The sequence below is a fragment of the Bubalus bubalis genome, chromosome 22, assembly GCF_019923935.1.
Source record: "Bubalus bubalis isolate 160015118507 breed Murrah chromosome 22, NDDB_SH_1, whole genome shotgun sequence".
Classification (NCBI taxonomy): Eukaryota; Metazoa; Chordata; class Mammalia; order Artiodactyla; family Bovidae; genus Bubalus; species Bubalus bubalis.
Window position 1 is genome coordinate 51,489,958 of NC_059178.1, and position 26,436 is coordinate 51,516,393.

Here is a 26,436-nt window from a genome sequence, read left to right on the forward strand (position 1 = left end):
CGTGTCTGACTCTTTGCGACACCATGGACTGTAGCCCACAAGCCTCCTCCATCCATGGAATTTTCTAGGCAAGAGTAACTGGAGTGGGTTGCCACAGCAAAGAGACACACATAAAGACTCTACTTGTTAAAGTTGTTTCCTATAGGAGTTCATGTAAACAATATTGATGCTGCTGTGCACGTATAATGAATTGAACAATTAAGGAAAATGAATGACAAGTATGTCAAAAGTACAGCAGAGCCAAATGAAAGATTCCCAATGGCCAAAGCTGAAAGCATTTGAGCAGGAAACTACAGAATTATCAGACTCTATCTTAAAGTATAATAAATATCCATGCATCCATGCCAATATAAATAAGCAACTAAATAATTAGTGGACAAATATCCCATGCAGAAGAATTTCAAATGATATCTGTAGATACTCCACCCTTCAGAATTTAGTGCATAAATCCCCACATACACGTGGGCAACGCATAGTGGCTTCCTTCCAGAGAAAAATGGGGACAGACTAACTCTTTAGTGGAGATATTTAAATTTACTAATATTTGTTTTACTGTTCAACATGTGGTCTCTAAAAAAAAAAAAAAGAAAAATCAAGCCTTCATCTTTAAAAATTAACTGGGCTCCAAAAATGAACATCACTCTTCTGAAATTTCTGTGTGTGTTTGGCCTATTATTCAAACTAGATTTACCCATCTGATAGGCTTATACTAATTAATGAAGTTGAATAACTACTATCCTTCAGAAACAGAAAGCACCAAGTTCAACATTTTAGGAAGGAATTATTACAATTCTCTACATTATCCTTTAGATTATGGAAACAGATAAAATACTTCCTAACTCATTCTATGAGACCAAAATTACCCGAAAAGCAAAACCAGAAAATCTATAGAAGAATGTAGATGAACATAATTACAAAGATCCTCAATAAAATACTAGCAAACCTGATTCAACGGTGCACACTAGCAAAAATATTATGACCTCACCAAAGCTTCAGAATATGATTAGTAAATTGTAAATTAAGGTATGTATATTGCTCTTTTAGACATAATGCAATTGCACTTGATATACTATAATATTGTGTAGACATAACATTTACATGCACTGAGACACCAGGAAACTCACGAGACCTGGCATTATGATATTTGCTTTATTGTTGTGGTTTGGAATTGAACACACAGTACCTCTAAAGTGTGAAAAGTTGGTTAAATATCTGAAACTAATTAATTTATCACATCAACATGCAAAGAAATATCACATGATAATGCAGTAGATGCTGAAAACATTCACCATGAAAACTCAGTATACTAAGAACAGAGATAAACTTACTTAACATGAAAAAGACTTGACAAAACCTATAGTTAACATTACATTTAATGGTGTGAGACTTAAAAACTTTTCAACTAAAATCAAATATAAGTCAAGGATGTTCCCTTTCAATATTTCTTTTCAATATACTGGAAGTTCTAGTTAATATGAGCTTCCTGGGTGGCGCTAGTGGTAAAGAACCTGACTGCCAATGCAGGAGACATAAGAGATGCTGGTTCGATCCCTGGGTTGGGGAGAGCCCCTGGTGAAAGGCATGGCAACCCACTCCAGTATTCTTGCCTGGAGAATCCCAGGGACAGAGGATACCTGTGGGCAGACTACAGTGTATAGAATCACAAAGAATTGAACACAACTGAAACATACAAATTCTGGTTAACATAATGAGAAAAACATGTGTCTAAATTGGGAAGGAAAAAAGTAAAATTATCTTTGTTTGCAGATAACATGTTTAGCTATTTAGAAAAATGGAAAGATAGATAAAAGCATTCCTGGAACTTTACAATTAAAGTGGGTTTGCAGGACACAAGGTTCTTTATAAGTCAATTGCTTTCCTATATACCAGCAATGAACAAGTAGACTTAGAAATTAGAGCTAACCACCCCCCAACCCCCTCCCCCCCCCACACAAATTCTTGGGAATAAGTCTAACAATATGTTCAATATCCATGTGAGGAAAACTACAAACTCTGATGAACAAAATCAAAGAACTAAATAAACACACGAGGGTGTGTTTCATGTGCCTGGATAGGAGTACTCAAAATTGTCAAGATTTCAGTTCTTTCCAACTTGCACTATATATTTGATTCAATCCTAATCAAAACCCCAGCAAGTAATTTTATGGATATCGACAAGGTGTTTCTAAAGTTTGGAGTGGCAAAGACCCAGAACAGTTAAGACTATATCAAAAGAATAGAACCAGAGGACAAAACTATCCAAGTTTAAGACTTACTATAGCGTTTCGTTTCACTTTTCAAGACACTGTGGTACTACTGAAAGGACATAGAGAACAATGGAACACATAGAAAGCCCAGAAGTAGATCCACACTGTCAACTGATCTTTGATCAAAGAGTCAAAACAATACAGTGGAGTAAAGGTAACTCTTCAGCAAGTGGTGCTGAGACAACTGGATGTACATGCAAAAATAAATAAATATTGGGCTGGATGAAGCACAAGCTGGAATCAAAATTGCCAGGAGAAACATCAATAACCTCAGATACACAGATGACAACATCCTTATGACGGAAAGCAAAGAGGAACTAAAGCGTCTCTTGAAGAAAGTGAAAGGAGAGTGAAGAAGTTGGCTTAAAATTCAATATTCACAAAACTAAGATCATGGAATCTGATCCCATCACTTCATGGCAAAGAAATGGAGAAACAATGGAAACAGGGACAGGCTGTATTTTCTTGGGATCCAAAATCACTGAAGATGGGAACTGCAGCCATGAAATTAAAAGACACTTGCTCCTTGGAAGAAAAGCTATGACCAACATAGACAGCATATTAAAAAGCAGAGACATTACTTTGCCGACAAAGTTTCATCTTGTCAAAGCTATGGTTTTTCTAGTAGTCATATATGGATGTGAGAGTCGAAATATAAAGAAACCTGAATGCTGAAGAATTGATGCTTTTGAACTGTGGTGTTGGAGAAGACTCTTGAGAGTCCCTTGGACTGCAAGGAGATCAACCAGTCCATCCTAAAGGAAATCAGTCCTGAATATTCTTTGGAAGGACTGATGCTGAAGCTCCAATACTTTGGCCACCTGATGTGAAGAACTGACTCATTGGAAAAGACCCTGATTCTGGGAAAGATTGAAGGCAGGAGGAGAAGGGGACAACAGAGGATGAGATGGTTGGATGGTATCACCAACTCAATGGACATGAGTCTGAGAAAGCTCCAGGAGTTCGTAATGGACAGGGAAGCCTGGTGTGCTGCAATCCATGGGGCTGCAGAGTTGGACACGACTGAGTGACTGAGCTGAACTGAAAATACTTTTATTCTGAAACAAGTATGAAAGGCTCATCTCCTAAAATGTAAGGAAAGGAATATAAAGTGCTGATCTTATCATATAGATAACTACAGATCAAGAATTAATCTATGGATTTAAAGCTTCTTTTCAGTTACATACTCATAAAATATGTATTGGATGCCTCCTATGTGCCAAACATTTTTCTGGACTAGTTTTGCTCTATCATGCTTAAATGTATTCCAATGTTAAATATTTGTTTAGTATAATATGTTACTCGTGAAGTGAAGTGAAGTGAAGTCGCTCAGTCATTTCCGAGACTGTAGCCTACAAGGCTCCTCCATTCCTGGGATTCTCCAGGTAAGAATACTGGAGTGGATTGCCATTTCCTTCTCCAGGAGATCTTCCCAACCCAGGGATTGAACCCAGGTTTCCCGCATTGCAGGCAGACGCTTTACCATCTGAGCCACCAGGGAAGCAAGAATATTGGCGTGTGTTCCCGTTTCCTTCTCCAGAGATCTTGCTGACCCAGGAATCAAACTCAGATCCTTTGCATTGCAGGCAGATTCTTTAATGACTGAGCTATGAGGGAATTCACAATATATACATAATGCCTCTCTACGAGAAGGATACCATATCATTTATAAATAACATTAGGAATTTCTGAAAAATCTTTCTTGATGTGTTAGTGCCTAAATGAACTTTAAGGAAGGACTTTGGCCGAAATGAAGGTTCCAGTCAGACATTTTAAATAAGTGGCAAGGACCTCAAGGGATTTAAGTGGGGGAAAAAAAATGACATGGCTGGAAAAATGTTCAGTTTGAAGTATAAAGTTCAAGGGAACAACAACAGGAGACCTGTCTTTCATATACTAAAGATTTTAAATGCTCACCTCAATAGTGCAAGAATTCATTAAAGAATTTTAAGTATGGACTTTGAATACATTATGTATGGATTTTTAAAAGAATTTGTGGGTGACTGACCTGACAAAGGACGAGTTTAAGGCGGTCACATTTAAAGGAATTTCAGTACAGAAATTGTTGGGAGTACTCTGAGCAGAAATACGCAAGCTAAGATGGAAACACAGCACAGATCATGTGGGATTATAGATATAAATTTGGTAACATAAAATATTATGTCAAAGATTGAATTTATGGGTGAAAGAAGGAGAGAAGTCTGGAATGGTGCCCCCATTTGTGACCATTGGAACTTGACATATGGGTGTGTGGATCACTGAGACTGCAGAAGGAAATGGCAACTCACTCTCATATGCTTCCCTGGAAAATCTCATGGACAGAGAATCCTTGTGGGTTACATTCCATGGAGTCACGAAAAGTCAGACACAACTGAGCAACTGAGCACACATGCACAGTTCCCTTTTAAGTAAAATATATAAATGAATCAAAGCATAGAGAAAATGGTGACTAAGCACAATCACTAAGATGGAAATAGACAAAGAGCAGGAGAGGAAGGGGATGAGGAGGTCACGTAGAATCAGTTAAACCTACAAGGTTCCTGTTCATTGTGCAATTGTATGTGCAGGTCTGAAAGTCTGGAAAGATACGTGGATGGTAGAAGTACATTTTTGAGCACATACAAAATTTTGAGCACGATGCAAACCCATAGGGGATACTCTGAGAAGAGAAATTGGCCAAAGGGAAAAAATTTTTTTTTTTAATTTAAGAAAACCAAGCATTTCAGATACAGTCACAAAAATAGAAGCAAAGGATTCTAAGAGCAGCAGTAGAGGCAGAGGTAACTTAAGGAAGAACGGTGTCAAAGCCAAAGGAAGAAAGTGTTTCCATGAGATAAAAAAATCAGCATTGACAGAAAAAATAAAATCAAGATCTCTGAATCTGTAGAGGTTGCTTTGAAGAAGGATAAAAAGACCTTTAAGATATCTTGCTATCCAGAAATGAATCTAGTTCAAGAAACAAATTCTTTTCATCTGATAAAATTCTTAAAGTGGTCTGTGTGCCAGATAAGTATTTGCTGTTATCTGAATTTCCTTGTTTTTCTTTGGAATCTATTGATGAGTTTTTTTCCCCCCTGCAAGTATGCAAATACTTTTCTGTATAACTGATGATTTTGATGACTTTTGAAATTTGTTTGTATACAATATAACCTGCATCATATCCATGAATGTGAATACTACTGACTCCTATCATAGCACACCAGGATGCTTTGGAAGGAAGTAAAATTACCAGATATGCCTGGAGTTTATTACTGCCAAAGAATGTGCCAGATTGCCTCTTATCTCTCCAAACCATGTGCCCAAAGGTATAGCCAGTCTAGGTATTTAATCCCTATGTCAGAAATAAGTATGGGGTAGACGTTGTTATGGTAACTGGGGGGAGTAGTACTGAACCCAACTTTTGAGAAAGCTGTTTTCTCTGAACTGTGTTTGCTATCCTTCTAAATATTCCCAGTTTAACTAAGTGCACTTTCACTGCATTATGCCAGTGACCACAAATAGGCCAGGACTATGTCGAGGGTTCGTTAAAACTCCGGATGACTTCACCTGTTAAGAGAATGCTGATGATGGTCTGAGCAACTTTAATGGAGTAGTTGGCTAGAAATCAACATGGCAATGGGTTTTAGAAAGGTAGAGAGTAAACACATGCATGTCGACTTCTGGTGACTGGATTGGAAATAGCAAGTGGAAACTGGAAGGTGAGGTGACTGGGGGAAGGTTTTCTTTAGAACCGGAAGGAGCTTTATAATGAAGGAATTTAAATTCTGATGAGGAAATATTAAGAGAGACAGGGAAGGCAATGGAAGAAAGGGAGAATAATTTACAGAGGTCTCTGGGACAGGAAATAGATCCAGATGACGGAAGGGGTGAGCATTAGACTAAAGAATGGCTTCGCACAATGTGGCAAGACAGGACTCAATAGACAGTAAAAGAGAATATAGTTTAAGCTCCTGCTGCCTCTTGAAACTGTTCTAAGTCCCCAGCTGAAATGTATTCACTTACCCTACTCCAGTATTGTTGCCTGGAAAATCCCATGGACGGAGGAGCCTGGTAGGCTGCAGTCCATGGGGTTGCTAAGAGTTGGACAGGACTGAGCGATTTCACTTTCATGCATTGGAGAAGGAAATGGCAACCCACTCCAGTGTTCTTGCCTGGAGAATCCCAGGGACAGGGGAGCCTGGTGGGCTGCCGTCTATGGGGTCACACAGAGTCAGACACGACTGAAGTGACTTAGCAACTTAGCAACTGCTTATTAGTAGTTTTATCCTATTATTTTCATTTTATGAATCAGGGAGCTGAGGTGCGGAAAATTAGATAACAGGGTCAAGATAAAATAGCAAGTGTCCAGTGGAGACATCGTTTGAGATGACAGATTGTCTGTAAAACTCCTGCCTTTTTCTTCCATCCTAGATGGCAACTGATGAATATAGTTAGATGGAAAGTAGAAAAAGAACACTATTATTTTTGGTTTAAAAGCAGCAAGGAAAAGGGAACGATATCAAAAGGCTTGAAGGTACTAAGGAATTTTTAAGATACTGGACCAGAAAATGTAGCCTGAACAGGAAATTAAAAGGAAACAACAGGTAGACTCAGAAGATAAGTGGATAGACTCAGCCTTAAGGTTAAGAACTATCTGGGCTCCAGTGAACGAGCCATAGCGTGGATGAGGTAGTGATTGTGTTAGATGTGAGCCACTCCTCAGACTGCAGTCATGGAATAGACTTATGAAGAGGATATGAGAGTCTGGATAAAAGGAAGTCACATCTACTATGGTTGCAGTGTGCCTTTTAATTTTAATTTTAGTCAGCAGTGTGCCTTTATTTCACATATAATGCTACTTACAATATTTGAAAATTTGCCAATTTCTACATTCAATTTTATTGTTTCCGTATTTTTATGTCATTAAAATCTTTGTCACTCTAATAACAGCATTCATTTTTCTAATGCATACATTTTTTTCTATTATAGACTTTACACCATATATTTTGGAGAAGGCAATGGCAACCGACTCCAGCACTCTTGCCTGGAAAATCCCATGGATGGAGGAGCCTGGTAGGCTACAGTCCATGGGGTCCTGAAGGGTTGGACACGACTGAGTGACTTCACTTTCATGCATTGGAGAAGGAAATGGCAACCCACTCCAGTGTTCTTGCCTGAAGAATTCCAGGGAAGGAGGAGCTTGGTGAGCTGCCATCTCTGGGGTCGCACAGAGTCAAACACAACTGAAGTGACTTAGCAGCAGCAGCAGCAGCAGCACACCATATATTTTAAGGTAGAATCTATCATTTCTCTCATATAATGTTCTAAATGTTTATTCAGTTAACACCCTTATACTCAAATACAGATTTATAAATTTGCTTTTATTACACACTTGCTATTTGGTGTGCAGCACTATTGGAAAATCTACCCAAGAGAACATTTGCTAAGCAAAAAGTGTTGCTACTAATGAGGAAGTAAAGATCCTCAGGAAAAGAAAGGAATCACCATTCTTGCAGGGGTGCTTCTTTATTATGGTGGGGGACCTGGGCAAGCATGTCTCATATTCAGGGGATTCATGGAGGTGGAATGCACTGAGTCATCTGAGCAACTACCATCTGCTTAGTGCAAAATGACTGCAGCTTCAGACTCCACATGGAGTCGGGGTCTGTTTCACTCTGCCAGAAAAGCAGCCTATAGGAATAGTAGGATTACTCATCTGAGTATGAGAGGAATCTAGATGCTAGAGGCTGGTAGAAGAGGGAAGTAGCAAATATAAAGCATGATCTGGGAGCCAACTGCAGGGAGTCCTACTGAAAGTGCAGCTGACCAGTACCTTGAAAACATCAGAGGCAGAAGAGACCAGATTTAACCATAGTCTGAGTGAACCTAAGTATTGTAAAGAGTGGACTTGAGTGGACACAGTGCTGCCCAGATCCTCTTGGCATCAGGCTAGCTATGCCAAAAGCTGCCTACAGTAACCATTTATGTTTTTTCCTGGGCGTTATTCTGGCTAAAAGAGCATGCTCAGCATGTTGGAGACAGTCAGATCTACTGGAGAGTTACCAACCCCAGAATCAAGCCTCATCCATGTCTGTGCACTCAGTCATGTTTGATTCTTTGCAACCCTTTGGACTGTAGACCTGCCAGGCTCCTCTGGCCATGGAATTCTCCAGGTTGAGAATACTGGAGTGGGTTGCCATTTCCTTCTCCAGGGGTCTTCTCAGCCCAGGGGTTGAACCTGCATCTCCTGCACTGCAGGCAGATTCTTTACCTGCAGAAGCATGGGGGAGGCAGTTCCTCATCCACGGAACTGCTGAATAAAAGCCTTTCTCAGCCTTCAGTTAGAGTAAATCTTTATGTTCTGTATTGTTTTCCTAGTCCCTCATAGTACTGAGCTCCAGTTGCCCCGAGAAGCAACTCATTGGGTTCCTTCCCTTTTGCTAGTATTTCCTTGACTCCTGTACACATGAACTATAGGAACTAAAATAATTTTACCAAAGGCTGCTCCTGGGGAGTCTGCTCCCAAAGACGACATATGGCTGCTCCAAACAGAAGTATTAAACACAATGGCTTACTTATATTAAAAAAAAATAAGATTTGTGAATCTTTTTTTTTAAATGAGAATGAAATTTTAAAGTATATAAAAAGCAGTAAAATCAAATTATAAATGAAATAGAGACTTTTTGAATTACAATGCTGCCAATTTTTGTTTTTAAAGAAATCCACTATCCTTTGTTTAGGAATATGAGATCTCCATCTCATTTCTCCAAAGGATTATGGTGAAAAATACAAAATTTTAATAGAAGTAAGAAAGATGCATCATCTTCATGAAAAATATAAAGCATTCTTCCAAATCAATCTACATTTAATACTATAAAATATGATATAGTAATTACATATAAAATATGGTATTTTTTTTTTACCTGAAACAAACTCCATAAAAGCAAATACCTAAGGGCAGCTAAGTCATCCTTGTGAGGACAGAGTAGTGGGACTTCTCTACAAAGTATCTGGCTTATTGTAAAGTCATTATCATGTTGGTATGAGATTAACCTAGGACATAAACACTACACAAATAGAACAAGATAGAGAACCCGTCAAGGTAGACAGCCTTATGAATACATGAAATCTGGATAAATTTGCTGATGAGTTGGAAATGACATCTTACTAAATGGTGATGGATAAAGGTTTTAGTTATATGGACCTAATCGATTTGCTTATGTACACCACATGATATGTACAGACAGTTTAATTTCGATTAATAATTTAAATGGGGAAAGAATGTCTTTTGACACGGAAATGTTGGCTCTCTTATGACATTAGAGGAAGAAAAACTTCCCTTAGCAATAATGGAAAATATTGATAATTAAACTTTGCTAGGATTTTTAAAATTATGTATTATATAACTATGTTTGATTTCTTTTATAGAGTTTTTGAAAAGTATGTGGAAAATATCTTCAAAGAAACTAACAAAAGACATGAAAAAAGCAAATAGAAAATACAAAACACAAGGAAACATGAAAAGTTTACTTTTCTCATTAATGATCAGAGAAATAAATATTAAACCAAAAAAAAATCCTTACACATATATCAGATAAGCAAAAAAGATTTGTTAATTCTCCTTATGCTCAAGGCTGTGTATTGATCATGTAATCTGGTAAAACCAGTGGGGTGACTATTACAATCACTATTAAATTTGAGAATGTGCATAACCAGTCATCCAGCTATTGCATTTCTAGGTATACACCTGGAGCAATTCTTGCATATGTGACCAGATAACAAAATAATTGCAAGATTGCTCTTAACATTATTTTTAATATTAAAAAAGTCTAAGTGTCCTAAATGTCCTTCAAAGAAATTGGAAATTTTAATTGTATGCTCATAATAATAAAAACTATAACATTAAAAACAAATGAGCTATTGCTAGAACTACTAACATGGTAAGTATTCAGGGATATAAAGTTAAAATAAAAAAGAAAGTTGAAAATTTACACAGAACAAGATTAAAATTGACCACTGAAGAACCATACTTTACATTGCTTGGAGAAAAATTTAGTAAGGACATAAATCATGTAAAGGAAGTCCAGATCCAGAAAACAGAGTCATCTCTTAATAAGGAGGGTTACACGACACTCAACTATATCTTAAATATTCTATTTGTTTAGATTGCTGAGGGATAGGTAACTGTTCATTATATTATTTTAAAACCATTTGGGATATTTGAAGTATATTCTAACTATTTTAGAAGCAGCTGATTTATTTTTAACAAAACAATTACTTTAGAATAAGAAATCAAGAAATACAGAATTTTGTGTCTATAGAGATTTCACTTGCTTTTTAAATTAAAGAAAAGAAAGGCAGCATTAAGAGAATCTCAATCTGATGCTTAGTTATTCAAGACCAGATTCATGACACAAAAGAGACTAGCTGTGAAACTATGCAGGCTAATTCTAGGTTTACATGAAAAAAAAATAGAGCTATAACAATTTTTCATATTGAATATAAATACTTCACTTATAGTTGTTGCTTAATGGCAGAAAGTAAAGAAGGACTAAAGAGCCTCTGGATGAAAGTGAGAGAGGAGAGTGAAAAAGTTGGCTTAAAACTCAACACTCAGAAAACTAAGATCACGGCATCTGGTACCATCACTTCATGGCAAATAGGTGGGGAAACAGTGGAAACAGGACAGACTTTATTTTCCTGGGCTCCAAAATCACTGCAGCTGGTGACTGCAGTCATGAAATTAAAAGATGCTTGCTCCTTGGAAGAAAAGCTGTCATCAACCTAGACAGCACATTAAAAAGCAGAGACATTACTTTGGCAACAAAGATTCGTCTAGTCAAAGCTATGGTTTTTCCAGTAGTCATGTACAGATGTGAGAGTTAGACTATAAAGAAAGCTGAGCACTGGAGAACTGATCTTTTGAACTGTGGTGTTGGAAAAGACTCTTGAGAGTCCCTTGGACTGCAAGGAGATACAACGAGTCCATCCTAAAGGAAATCAGTCCTGAATATCCATTGGAAAGACTAATGCTGAAGCTCCAATACTTTGGCCACCTGATGCAAAGAACTGACTCACTGGAAAAGACCCTGGTGCTGGGAAAGATTGAAGGTGGGAAGAGAAGGGAATGGCAGAGGGTGAGATCGTTGGATGGCATCACCAACTTGATGGACATGAGTTTGAGAAAGCTCCAGGAGTTGGTGATGGAAGGGAAGCCTGGCATGCAGTCCATGGGGTCATAATGAGTTGACATGAATGAGTAACTGAATTGAACTGAAAGATGCTCTGCTAATTAAGAATTTGCTCTTATCTGCATGATCACATTCCCTGATCACAGAAAACTCAGAATTAAGAGAACTTGGAATCTCCTTGTTTAGCTACTGTCTATACAACTCAATAGAAAATAGAAATAGAAAAACATCTATTTCTGCTTTATTGACTATGCCAAAGCCTTTGACTGTATGGATCACAATAAACTGTGGAAAATTCTGAAAGAGATGGGAATACCAGACCACCTGACCTGCCTCTTGAGAAACCTATATGCAGGTCAGGAAGCAACAGTTAGAACTGGACATGGAACAACAGATTGGTTCCAAATAGGAAAAGGAGTACGTTAAGGCTGTATATTGTCACCCTGCTTATTTAGCTTCTATGCAGAGTACATCAGGAGAAACCCTGGGCTGGAAGAAGCACAAGTTGGAATCAAGATTGCCAGGAGAAATATCAATAACCTCAGATATGCAGATGACAGCACCCTTATGGCAGAAAGTGAAGAGGAACTAAAAAGCCTCTTGATGAAAGTGAAAGAGGAGAGTGAAAAAGTTGGCTTAAAACTCAACATTCAGAAAACGATCATGGCATCTGGTCCCATCATTGCATGGGAAATAGATGGGGAAACAGTGGAAACAGTGTCAGACTTTATTTTTGGGGGCTCCAAAATCACTGCAGATGGTGACTGCAGCCATGAAATTAAAAGATGCTTACTCCTTGGAAGGAAAGTTATGACCATCCTAGATAGCATATTCAAAAGCAGAGACATTACTTTGCCAACAAAAGTTCGCGTAGTCAAGGCTATGGTTTTTCCTGTGGTCATGTATGGATGTGAGAGTTGGACTGTGAAGAGAGCTGAGTGCTGAAGAATTGATGCTTTTGAACTGTGGTGTTGGAGAAGACTCTTGAGAGTCCCTTGGACTGCAAGGAGATCCAACCAGTCCATTCTGAAGGAGATCAGCCCTAGGATTTCTTTGGAAGGAATGATGCTAAAGCTGAAGCTCCAGTACTTTGGCCACCTCATGCGAAGAGTTGACTCATTGGAAAAGACTGATTCTGGGAGGGATTGGGGGAAGGAGGAGAAGGGAGCGACAGAGGATGAGATGGCTGGATGGCATCACTGACTCGATGGATGTGAGTCTGAGTGAACTCCGGGAGTTGGTGATGGACAGGGAGGCCTGGCGTGCTGCGATTCATGGGGTCTCAAAGAGTCGGACACGACTGAGAGACTGAACTGAACTGATACAACTCAAAAAGAAATTCTGACCTTCTTGGTTCTTAGTTCTTTCAACTGAATAATATGGAATATAGTTTATTTTAAAAATTTGGCTACTGATTTATGGAATATGGTAGTTCATTTTTTCCATGAGGGGAGAAGTAATTCAGGATATACCTTTGGATTATTTTTCCAAGTTATTGAGTATTTTTTCATGGTGGTAAAATAACATGTGACATGAGATCACTTCCCCTGTTTTTACGACTCTTCCAGTTCTTTCACATACTGCTTTAATTTTCTAATTTTCTATTGATTTTCACTACTATGCTTAAGTAGGCACCAGCCTAACCTCCCACACATAAAACAAAGGGAAAAAAATGACATAAATATGGCTTAAAGCTTTGTCTTTCAATTCTTCTATGTTTGCTTGCTGCCAGGCTTCAAATTGACAACTTAAATTTAATATGGAATTATATAAGTAATTATAAAATGCCATAATGAATGACTTCAAGTTTCAGTGAAAATCATGGGCACTCCAGGATGTAATTTATTCTAGACACTAAGTTTTTGCAATCTCAATTTCCCTCAAGCATTTTAAGGGACAAAAAGAGTTTAATTACATTCATAGTAATGAATTACAAGTTAATTTTTATCCACAAATAATTAAATAACGTGACAATCTGTTTAAGATTCTGTTTACTGACTCCCTAGTTGTGAATAGATGTCTTCTGGATGCTAGCCATTTCACCACACATTACAATAATTAAAGACATATAACAATTTTCATTTCTGCAGTGTCTGTTTTTCAATGATCTGTCTCCTGAACTTTATCAAAATGTTTAATATTCCCCTAAAACAGTAAAAATGTCTTCTTTTTCTAAACAGTGATTCTAATAATTTGTACTTCTGGGTAACCTGAGAACCCCTTTGTCAGAGAAAATCAGATTTGATTTTAATTGAAATACTTTTGAAAATATATCATTAAAGGGACGCCTTCAAATTTTGCAAATAAATATAAGACTGAATTTGAAGATTATAATAACTGAATTTACAGATTATCTAACTATTCTATGTTTCTAATTTTCTAAAAGTAAAGACTCTAATGGGAAAGTGGTATTTCAAATGTAATAGGTGAGAAAGAATTTTGTAAAGAGGGAACATAAATGAGAAATCTGTCATATTATAATATATATTACATAAATATATATACTTATGAATAAAACTATTAATAGGGTAAAAGATCAATAAAATAATGGATATGAGTAGATACAATTGAAGGGAAAAATATAGAATTAAATCATTGGAGAATGAAGGCTTTTGTTACTAAATAAACTCAAATATTTGATATAATATTTAGATTTAAAATTAAATATGGCTTAACATAAATACTATCTTGAGATAATATTACTTGGATTAAAGTTATAATCATATAAAATGAAGTCATAAAATTCTAGAAAGTATTTTAATACTTAGTTATTCCTGGGATTGTGAAATTTTTCTATATATGACCACAATAAAACCATCACTAAGAAATTATATTTGACTAAATGAAAGCCTTCAACATTCTTGTGACAAAATAACAAACATAATTTAAGATGCAGTGTATGAGCTAGGTAAAATTCATATATAATTTGAGATTTAAACGTTTGCCATCCTAAAGAAGAACTCATTTATAGAAACTAAGATTAAAGTTATAACAGTTTTACAAAAACTAATTCTTAAACTAATACTTAGTATTTGGAAACATGTTTTCAAAAATAAATGGGAATAAATATTATGAAAAGGAGGAATTTGGACATAGATATCAAGGACTTTTGACAGAATGATATTCCTGCAATCCCCTTATAAATAGCCTCTATGAGCATAATCACACATTTAAAAACACTTTCATCTGTGTCATGATGTTTACTAATCACAATGTATAAAGATATCAGGTAAAAATAATCTCAATATGTTATGTACATATGAGATACACTGTAAGATTAAAACAGTTTTAAGATATTAATGGCATCAGAAAGTAATTCCATTTTCATAAGTGCAACATGCTGAATAGGAATATTTAGCTATTGACAACATAAAAGTTTGTTTCTTTAATAAAAACTGGAAGAAATTTATATAAGTATTCAACATGACTAGTTGTGATTTTAATTTACTTGCCTTTAATACATATGTCTATAATAAATACATTCTATATTTATAACTTCAGTGTCCTTATAAAGGAAGTGCAAGGATTCAAATGCAGAAACAATCTAAAGTCAAATCAGCAGTGGTCAGGGAATATGCAAATTTCACTGTCAAAAGAGACTCTTGAGGCTAAATTCGTTACAGAGTCAGTAAAAAGGAAAATCAAGAAGATGGAAGTTGAGACATAGCCATCAATCAAAAACAAAGGAAGCAGTGAGTAGAGCAGACAAAATACACCAAATGCCAGCAAATTTCCTCATGACACAGTTTCCATTTTAAACAGAAAGCTTATTTTTATTTTTGCCTAATAAACTCAAAGAGCAAACACATGAGTCAAGTTCAGGAATCAATTAGGTCTTTCTGATTTATGATTCATTTATGAAAAATTGATCAGTTGTCAATTTATAGCTTTGAAAAACATTACAGGTTGCTAACAGGTTGTTTGATTAAAATAATATGCTTATTCACTTCTATACTGAAATGCAAAGATACTAAAATGGAATAAAATTATGACACCCTTCTCTGAAATAGTGTAGTGTTTTTGATATATTTATTTATATTTTTTAAATATGATACTTTTGTCCATGTTAAATTTTAATTGTCCAGTGACCAGAAGTTCATATTGTTTCTTTCAAACTAACTCTTACATTATTTACCATGTACATGATAATTCATAGCCTTATTAACCATCAAATATAATGACCAATCATTTCAAGTGGATTATTCTATTATTTGATACTGTATTTACCATATAGATTCTGTATGATAAATGGGACAAATATGCATATCTCTGCAAAGATATGCAATATATATATTTCTCTCATCCAATACATAAAATTGTATAAACACATATACTTCCTATATACTACATTTCTCTCAAGTTACCAGATTAAAAATACTATTTCAAAGAGGTTGGGACCAAATGGCAATATGTTTTCTGAAAGGTTCATAGTATTTTACAAAACTGGCATTTGTATTTAAATAGCAATTTCACTGCAACCTTACATATATGGTTTTTAAAATAGAACTGCTGAAAGTAATGTTCAAATACATATTTCCTTCATTTAAGGTTAAGTTGTCTAATGTATATTCACTTAACCAAATATTTGTGCTAATCAAGCATAAGTACAGTCTTTTTTTTTTTTTATAAGTACAGTCTTGAATAGGGTCTGTTCTCATGGAACATTTTATCTAATAATATTAATAACCATAATGGTACCATCTAATAACTATTGAAGTATTAAATGGGCTGGGCAATGATTTAATTTTTTCCCATTAAACCATTCCCTTCATATGAATTCTCAGAAATATAATTATTATTAAAGTTCAACTTTTTTGATGAAGGCTATGTCACAGGCAGGTTAAACAACTTGCTCAAGGTTATATCATATATAAATGGTAAAATGGAGTTTGAACACTAATGCGGAAGAAAGGAATTTACCAAGGTTTGAACATATGAGAGCTAATGAGACAGCTATTTAGGAATGATCAGGATGCTGTGGTGGAGAGGAATACAGAAAATTATTCTGTGGTCAGTGAGGGTTTCCATGTGACATGGACTCAGACTGTATATATGAGAGAAAGCCATTCTTATTTTCCCATGAGCAGATGAAAGACAGGTTCGATGCACGATACTGGATGCTTGGGGCTGGTGCACTGGGACGACCCAGAGGGATGGTATGGGGAGGGAGGAGGGAGGAGGGTTCAGGATGTGGAACACATGTATACCTGTGGTGGATTCATTTTGATATTTGGCAAAACTAATACAATTATGTAAAATTTAAAAATAAAATTAAATTTAAAAAAAAAGAAAGACAAAAACTCAAGAGAAGGAGCTGAAGTATGAAAAAAAATGGTACATTTTGCATTTGTATACTATTTTTTCAAAGTTCAAATGGAATGAATTTTCCCAGTATGTGTGTGGGACAAAGTATTTTCCCTGCATTTCTAGAAGGTCTCTTTAGACATTATAGAAACCTGGGCTTACTTTATCAATTTTTATTATTTGAATACATTCCTCCACTGATCCCTGGTAGTTAAAACTATGATCACTTTCAATATCCTCAGTATAGAATGTTTATTCTTTCTCCAACTTCCTTCAACATTTTATTTAAAATTTTCAAAAGTTTGATTATATTTCTTGCTCTTTTTATTTATTTAGCTTGGAAGGATCTATCAGTTTCTTGGAATTGTGTTTTAAGTCTAAGTTCCTGGAAAATTCTTGAGAATTTAGGGAAAATCAAAGTTTTTTTTTTTTTTTTTTTAAGGATAGAATACATAAAACATGGACAGGAAAAATTAAGAAAAATTCCTTAAAAGTCACAAATTTTGGCACCTGAAAGGCACTACTAAGATCAAAACAAGCCATAAGATAGTATCCCCAAACTACTAACCAATTCAAAAATTGTTGAATGAGCAATAGTTAAACAGAATATGACACTTCCATACAATAAAATACTATTCAGCAATAAATAACAGACTATTGATATATACAACAATGTAGATGAATTTATAAAACATTGTGCTGAGTAAAAGTAGTCAGATACACAGTATATTTAGAACCATAAATTTTATATTTATCTCTAGAGAAGACATCTAATCTCTGGTGACAGAAAAAGATCAAGTTTTTGCTGAGGCTGAAGGTGGTATCAAAATGACTTCAAACAAAAGAAGTTTTGTGTTGATAGAACTGTTCAATATCTTGATTATGGTTATGGACACATGGATGTATATATTTGTTGAAATTCATTGAACTGTACAATTAAAATGCATTTTTTAAATGAACAAAGCCAATTTTAAAAGATATGTCTGTGTGTTCTTTAAACACCCTGTTTCTTCCATTTGTGACATTCCCCTTCAACCTGACAACTTCACTGGCTCTAAACCTCATGAATGCTTTCCTGAGCTTTATTCTTAAATAAACAATCTCTATACATCTGTTTCGGAGAAGGCAATGGCACCCCACTCCAGTACTCTTGCCTGGAAAATCCCATGGACGGAGGAGCCTGGTAGGCTGCAGTCCATGGGGTCGCTAGGAGTCGGACACGACTGAGTTACTTCACTTTCACTTTTCACTTTCATGCATTGGAGAAGGAAATGGCACCCAACTTCAGTACTCTTGCCTGGAAAATCCCATGGACGGGGGAACCTGGTGGGCTGCCATCTCTGGGGTCGCACAGAGTCAGGACACGACTGAAGCGACTTAGGAGCAGCAGCAGTAACATATATCTGTTTATTCATTTCCCTATTCACTAAGGAAAGAGTCAGCTTCCCAGTGGCTCAGCAGTTAAGAATCCACCTGCAATGCAGAAGATCCAGGCTCAATCCCTGGGTCACGAAGATCCCCTGGAGAAGGGCATGACAATCCACTCCAGTTTACTTGCCTGGAAAATTTCATGGACAGAGGTACCTGGCAGGCTATAGTCAATGAGGTCCCATAGAGCTGGACATGACTGAGCACAGAAAAGAGTAGATACAGATGATGTCAAAGCAAAGACTGGACACGAGGTTTAAAAGATTAAAGGGAGGAGATGATTAAATTTTTTGCAAAGGGCCGAAGTAAACTGAGAGAAGGTCCTGTCTGAGCAAGATGGAAAGATGCATATTAGATTTAAAAAAAAAAAAGAAAAGAACAACTTAATGTTGGGAGAAAATATCCCAGTAGTTTGTTGATAAGTTAAAGAAAATAATTGAAAGGTATCAATATATTTCCCCTTTCAGAAAATCCTGAGGCTTACTACATTAACTACACAAAAGAACTGAGACCCTGGTATTTGCTCATGTTAAGTTTTTTGCTAAAATTCTCCTGAATATTTTGAAGGTTCTAATCTGACCTACTACCAGCCACTTGTGTTACCTTGGTCAAGTGACTTACCTTCTCTGAGATGCAGTCATCTCACCTGTACTTAAAGATAGAGTCTTTTTTCCCCATCAGTTTTAATTTTTAGGGCATGTCATGTCAAGAGGTAAGTCCATGTATTTACAACACTGAATCATATTTCTACAAATCTAACTTTCCCTTCAGCCCATCTAGTAGCACTACGACACAGCTATATATAACAGCTTTGCTCAGCCAGATTTTTCAGGTTTTGATTATTACCAGATGCATTTTATTTTGCTTCACTAAATATATAAGATCAAGACACAAATTTGAAAAAATCAGTCAATTTTAATAAAGCTTCATCCTTAATACATTGTCTTAACTTGCTTATATGCAGTACTTTGAAAATGATGATCACTTTTTCTGTGGACATTTTAATGTACTGATTGCTCAGTAATGTATTAATATGACTGCTTTTTTTTTTTAACTGCTTTTTTTTTTTTAAGTGAATAAAGTGGCTACCAATTTAGAACCTGGAACAAGTCTTGCCATCCTTTCAAAATCTCAGATATTTGAGTCTAGCTAACCACTAGATGATGTCTTAACGTTAGCTTATCTAGACTAACACTGTAATGGATTTTCTGGAGAAAGCCTAGGTACCACAGGTCAGTATTCAATTTTCAAATTTTTTACCAGTTATGGAGATATATAGGTTTATCTGTTAATAGTAGGGCTCAATCTCAGTGTAAGCTTAGACTCTGGAGTAGTGAGTGTACTTAACACAGCTCTAAGGGGGTTATGAAGCACCCATTGTCCTCCTGATGTCCTTCCTTAATTTTGCTCTATTGTTTTAATCATTGAATGTTTAAGTCATATTTTTCTTGGCAGTTTTTTCCTAGCTCTAGGTTTTAATGCAAAGATTCTCTTCTCAACAATAAGGAAAAATATATCAAAAACACCACTTTAAGGGTCAAACATAGTACTTCTATCTTTCAACACTTTTACCCAAACTAAACTTGCTAAATAATAGCAACATCAATTGTTTCATTTATGATTCTTAGGACATTGCACTCAATGATTCCAACGTATTTTGACTTTATGCTGCTGCTGCTGCTGCTGCTAAGTCACTTTAGTCGTGTCCGACTCTGTGTGACCCCATGGACGACAGCCCAGCAGGCTCCCCCATCCCTGGGATTCTCCAGGCAAGAACACTGGAGTGGGTTGCCATTTCCTTCTCCAATGCATGAAAGTGAAAAGGGAAAGTGAAGTTGCTCAGTCGTGTCCGACTCCTAGCAACCCCATGGACTGCAGCCCACCAGGCTCCTCCATCCATGGGATATTCCAGGTAAGAGTACTGGAGTGGGGTGCCACTGCCTTCTCCGTGACTTTATGCAGAGAATCACTAAAATAAGTCAATTTAACGTCAGTAGTACTGACAATTGTCTTATTTTCATAATCTCAAAAGATACCCAAGAGAATAGAAATACGTTGGAGAAAATGGAAGATACAAGGCTAATATTGAATTCAATAAACTTTAGAGCAAAATTTACCATTTAAAATGTTTATTTTATAGTTATATTGCTTAGAGATTATTTAGTCCAAAATCTCTAAAGATTAATGAGATTCTAAATTATAAAATTCAGTTTGTAAAAGCCAAACCAATCAATTATTGGAAGAGCATCACTGTACTGAAGTCAGTATAAATCAAAGTTTCAGTTCAGCTCAGTTCAGTCAGTTCAGTTGCTCAGTCGTGTCCGACTCTTTGCGACCCCATGAATCACAGCGCACCAGGCCTCCCTGTCCATCACCAACTCCTGGAGTTCACTCAAACTAATGTCCATTGGGTCAGTGATGCCATCCAGCCATTTCATCCTCTGTTGTCCCCTTCTCCTCTTGCCCCCAATCCCTCCCAGCATCAGAGTCTTTTCCAATGACTCAACTCTTCGCATGAGGTGGCCAAAGTACTGGAGTTTCAGCTTTAGCATCATTCCTTCCAAAGAAATCCCAGGGCTGATCTCCTTCAGAATGGACTGGTTGGATCTCCTTGCAGTCCAAGGGACTCTCAAGAGTCTTCTCCAACACCACAGTTCAAAAGCATCAATTCTTCAACACTCAGCTCTCTTCACAGTCCAACTCTCACATCCATACATGACCACTGGAAAAACCATAGCTTTGACTAGACAAACCTTTGTTGGCAAAGTAATGTCTCTGCTTTTGAATATGCTATCTAGGTTGGTCATAACTTTCCTTCCAAGGAGTAAGCGTCTTTTAATTTCATGGCTGCAGTCACCATCTGCAGTGATTTTGGAGCCCCCAAAAATAAAGTCTGACACTGTTTCCACTGTTTCCCCATCTATTTCCCATGAAGTGATGGGACCAGATGCCACGATCTTCGTTTTCTGAATGTTGAGCTTTAAACCAACTTTTTCACTCTCCACTTTCACTTTCATCAAGAGGCTTTTTAGTTCCTCTTCACTTTCTGCCATAAGGGTGGTATCATCTGCATATCTGAGGTTATTGATATTTCTCCTGGCAATCTTGATTTCAGTTTGTGTTTTTTCCAGTCTAGCGTTTCTTGTGATGTACTCTGCATATAAGTTAATTAACCAGGGTGACAATATACAGCCTTGACGTACTCCTTTGCCTATTTGGAACCAGTCTGTTATTCCATGTCCTGTTCTAACTGTTGCTTCCTGACCTGCATATAGGTTTCTCAAGAGGCAGGTCAGGTGGTCTGATATTCCCATCTCTTTCAGAATTTCCCACATTTTATTGTGATCCACACAGTCAAAGGCTTTGGCATAGTCAATAAAGCAGAAATAGATGTTTTGCCTGAATTCTCTTGCTTTTTCCATGATCCAGCAGATGTTGGCAATTTGATCTCTGGTTCCTCTGCCTTTTCTAAAACCAGCTTGAACATCAGGAAGTTCATGGTTCATGTACTGCTGAAGCCTGGCTTGGAGAATTTTGAGCATTACTTTACTAGCGTGTGAGATGAGTGCAATTGTGCGGTAGTTTGAGCATTCTTTGGCATTGCCTTTCTTTGGGATTGGAATGAAAACTGACCTTTTCCAGGCCTGTGGCCACTGCTGAGTTTTCCAAATTTGCTGGCATATTGAGTGCAGCACTTTCACAGCATCATCTTTCAGGATTTGAAATAGCTCAACTGGAATTCCATCACCTCCACTAGCTTTGTTTGTAGTGGTGCTTTCTAAGGCCCACTTGACTTCACATTCCAGGATGTCTGGCTCTAGGTCAGTGATCACATCATCGTGATTATCTGGGTCGTGAAGATCTTTCTTGTACAGTTCTGTGTATTCTTGCCACCTCTTCTTACTATCTTCTGCGTCTTTTAGGCACATACCATTTCTGTCCTTCATACAGCCCATCTTTGCATGAATTGTTCCCTTGGTGTCTCTAATTTTCTTGAAGAGATCTCTAGTCTTTCCCATTCTGTTGTTTTCCTCTATTTCTTTGCATTGGACACTAAGGCTTTCTTATCTCTTCTTGCTATTCTTTGGAATTCTGCATTCAGATGCTTATATCTTTCCTTTTCTCCTTTGCTTTTGGCTTCTCTTCTTTTCACAGCTATTTATAAGGCCTCTTCAGACAGCCATTTTGCTTTTTTGCATTTCTTTTCCATGGGGATGGTCTTGATCCCTGTCTCCTGTACAATGTCATGAGCCTCATTCCATAGTTCATCAGGCACTCTATCTATCAGATTTAGGCCCTTAAATCTATTTCTCACTTCCACTGTATAATCATAAGGGATTTGACTTAGGTCATACCTGAATGGTCTAGTGGTTTTCACTACTTTCTTCAACAAAGCACTGCTTTGAGACTCTATTACTTAACTTCAAACATACAATTTAACACACTTTTTTTTGAAAACTAATGTAGACAAGAACAAAAAGATGGCACATGTAAAAATAAGTTCTGGAAAGCACGTCAGAATTTGAAATACTTGTGATCTTCTATGGCTAAAATTTATGAAACATGGAAAATTTGAATATGTCCTTGTAACCAACATGTACTTTTTAACAAATTTATTTTGTAGGAAATTTTTACAAATTTAAATTGTTTTTCAACAGGAAAATACAATTTATTGCCTACCACCATTTATTTTACTATTTCAATAGAAATGCAGCAAGTTTCTGCATCTACTTTTTTCCATGAAATCAACATTTGAAAATATCTACCATCATGTTTCTATTTACTTTATGTAAACAAATTTTTCAAAAGCTCCCTGTACAATATTTCATCCAGTATTAATATGAATTTATAGTTGATAATCAACACTAAACTCCATGGTAAAAAAAAATACATGTATGTTTTGCTATTTTATCTGTATGTCCAGAATTCAATAACTATTAAGCAATAAAATGCTTGAATAAAATGAATGAATCAATTTACCCAGTAAACACTAAATGGAGATGTATTCCCTAGTATGTTACAATGCTAGTCAAAGCACCACCAATCCTAGACCCATTCATTCTTTACTTCAGATTTTTTTCCTAGTAGCTTCAACAATAAAAAGACAATTGGGCTGTAGAGAAGCAGATATAGCCAGGCAAGATGGCCTCTCATTTGGGTGGCATGTGAACTTGGAAAATGAACTTGATTGTGAGGATTATGTTATAGTTTAGATGAGGAACAACATGATTCCTATTGATATTTTGATTTTGTCTCTCACTTTTAGCACTGGATTTCATGAGGTAGTAAAATGCTATTTATTCAACGAATAGTAAATCTGATGCATTGTATCATGCAGTAGGTAAGGAAAAATCATTGCAAGCGGATGTGGAAAGTAAAAGATATATTGGTTTCCTATTGCTGCTCTGATTGCCACAGACTTAGTGGCTTTGAAGCAACTGTCACTGAAAATGTTCATATAAATTGTCTGTTTCCAGACATACTTGAAGGGGTTGGCATTTATGTGGACGAGACAGACTAGAAGATCCATGCAAAGCCTCATATGCAGTGTTTCCTGTTATCTATTACCAATGTTAAATTATAAAAGTTAGGACATCTGGTGGAAAATGTCCTTTTGTAGAACTGATCTAAATGATTACCATAACGTGTTTTTTTAAATGATTTTGTTAGTTGTTAACATATGCCCTTTGAAACAATAAGCATGATGTTATTGCTTTTTTAGGCCACATGTCAATACTGAAAGTTGCCATCCTAACCACTTAGCTAACAGCATGCAGAGAAAGTATGATTTTCTTATTTAAAAAATGTGTTTACCTTTATATTCATGTGATTTAATGGAATATTTGTATAGCATAATATATACAAATCTGTGTATGCATTGTGGGGACATCTGGAAATGAGAATGCAGTGATTCTTATCCCAAGGGATTAATTTTATAAATTACCAGCATATCCACTACTAATAGTCAATTCTTTCTTTCTTCTAAAAAAATAGTAAAAATAAAAACCTGTAGTTACTATCAGGGCTACTTTAGCTAGCACATAGCTTGCTGTAGGGCTAATGTTATTTGTCTCATTTTTAGAGCAATGATTCATGTTAACCAAATTTAAATTAAGAATTACCTACTCTATTCAAATATCTAATCACACTAATTTCAGGAGATTCCTGAAGGGTGTTTTCTGAAATCAATGGGAAAATGTCTATTAATAAATTAGAGTTATGCTGTATTTTATATGGAAAGTTTATTCTAACAGATTAGTACCTGCTATGAAGTATTATATCTTCAGGATTCTAATATCATTAACTCATTCCGAGGTATTTCTTATCCTAGTAAATTTTGAGTAATAAAGTTTCATATTCTTTTAAGTATGTAGAGTGTGTTCCTTTAAGCATTTAAAAATTGCCTTTATTTCCTGCATTTCAATCAGGTTTAACACCAATTATTAAAATACTATATGTATTTAATAAAATACTGCAAGTATTTATTGTTATTTCTGTGTAGAAGTATATAAACTGGCTTCAAAAGAAAATAGTGATATTTAAAATGAAATTCCCATTTAAAACATCGAAACAGACAATCAGTTCTTCTGCATGCTGCTCTTGTCTCTCTGGAGGCTGCAGGCTTTAAATGACACTGATTATACCTGTTACAAGAATACATTATTCATGAAATTGGTGGTAGAGCATCTTCAAACAGTCTGTCATTTTCCATTACATTCCATCAAAGAACCATATGCTGCTCTCATAGCGTATTAATACTGAAGCATACATAACACACGTGGAAAGGCATATGGAGGCGTTATAGGCTTTCTGATGAGTTTTTGAAAATATATATGTAACACTTTGAACAACTTATGATTATGCACTACTTTGGCTAACAAACTTTCAAAAAGGAGGTGATGGGTAGCCATCAGCTATTGGACTTAAGGTGTAATGCAAAAGCTTTCTTGACCTTTCTCCTTATTTAGCAAATAGGGTTAACAAAGTAGTTGTGAATATGAGATGCAGAGAGTATACGTATCCTATCAGTGTCAAAACAATGGTATTCAAAGAGTAGTAATTGCACTAGATATCTGGTCTGCAGACAGGTAAGAACAGAGGCATAAAGAAATTCAAGGAGGTGAATGGTACTTCACAATTATAAAAAAAGCTGAGCACATTTATTTTGGAGCATTCATCATTTTACAAATTATATTTCTTTTCCACAATTTAGGATGTTGGCTGATAGACCTCACAGTTATTAATGTAAGGAATCTTTGCAGCTCTAAGAAGACTGATACTTTTTTAAACTTAACACCATTTAGCCACACTGGAGACTTTCTTCTGGCTTGTAAAAGCCATGTGCCACTGGGTGATAATATTTAGTTCTATGTTCTTATTACTCTGAAATATGATACTACATTTTTATCAGTGGGAAACACAGTCAGAATGGGTTTTGTTTATTATAATAGAAGACTTCTTTCTTCTCACCCCTCTTTTGATAATCAGTCAACAATGGTTGCAAAGAATTCATATGCTGCTGACCCTCTAACTAACTAAGTACATTAAAGACTCACTGCTTTTAAGATTAAGTAAAATAGTCAATGTCTTTAGACATGCAATATCCTTTATTACTTATCTCAATGCTGCATTTTGGGATTTTTTTCTTATCATTACTTTTGGGAGCAGGAATGAATATAATCTCACCATGTGGAAAACAAAATCTAAAAATAAACAAATTCCTTTAGAGTGACAACGTGGGAAGAAGATTTGTCTAATAGTCTGGAGCTCAGTGAGTCTGTTATGAGTTAATAGGTTAATATCAGAGGATAAGTATTTGATGTTGGTGAGAATACTTGGATTTTGAGCTTAAGATCAGCCTGACTTCTAATGGGAAAGTATTTCTGAAATAAGGAAATTTAAAAATTAGAAAGGCAATAATCAAATTGCATCTATATGCAAATCTATATGTATGAACCAATGATATTTACCAGGATAGAGGTTTATCCTGAGGTTGCCATAGGAGACAATGGATTCTGTTTCTCGATTCTGCAGTTAGTCCCAAAGAATCATTATATACTGAACGATGCATTTTCTTTTTCATGATGATTTGAAAGCTATTAAACTCACATAAAGTGCCAAAAGGTAAGAAGGTCATAACTAGAGGGCAGATTGTGTGTGTGTATATATATATATAATGCATTAATAAGTACACATATAAAACATATTATGTATATGTTTAATACATGTAATTGAATATATATATTTATTCACAAAGCATAACCTTT

At 36.0% G+C, this 26,436-nt stretch overlaps 1 long non-coding RNA gene across 3 annotated transcripts in view; it reads right to left on the reverse strand.

The window, feature by feature from the left end:
* LOC123331183 overlaps positions 1-26,436 on the reverse strand; it is an 89,482-nt gene that overhangs the window by 45,694 nt on the left and 17,352 nt on the right. The window contains exon 3 of one of the 3 annotated variants that reach the window (XR_006547702.2): positions 24,757-24,813. The exons of the other annotated variants lie outside the window; for them this stretch is intronic. This is a non-coding gene — a long non-coding RNA (uncharacterized LOC123331183). Of the gene's footprint in view, positions 1-24,756; positions 24,814-26,436 lie in introns of those variants that run through there. 3 annotated transcript variants of the gene reach the window in all.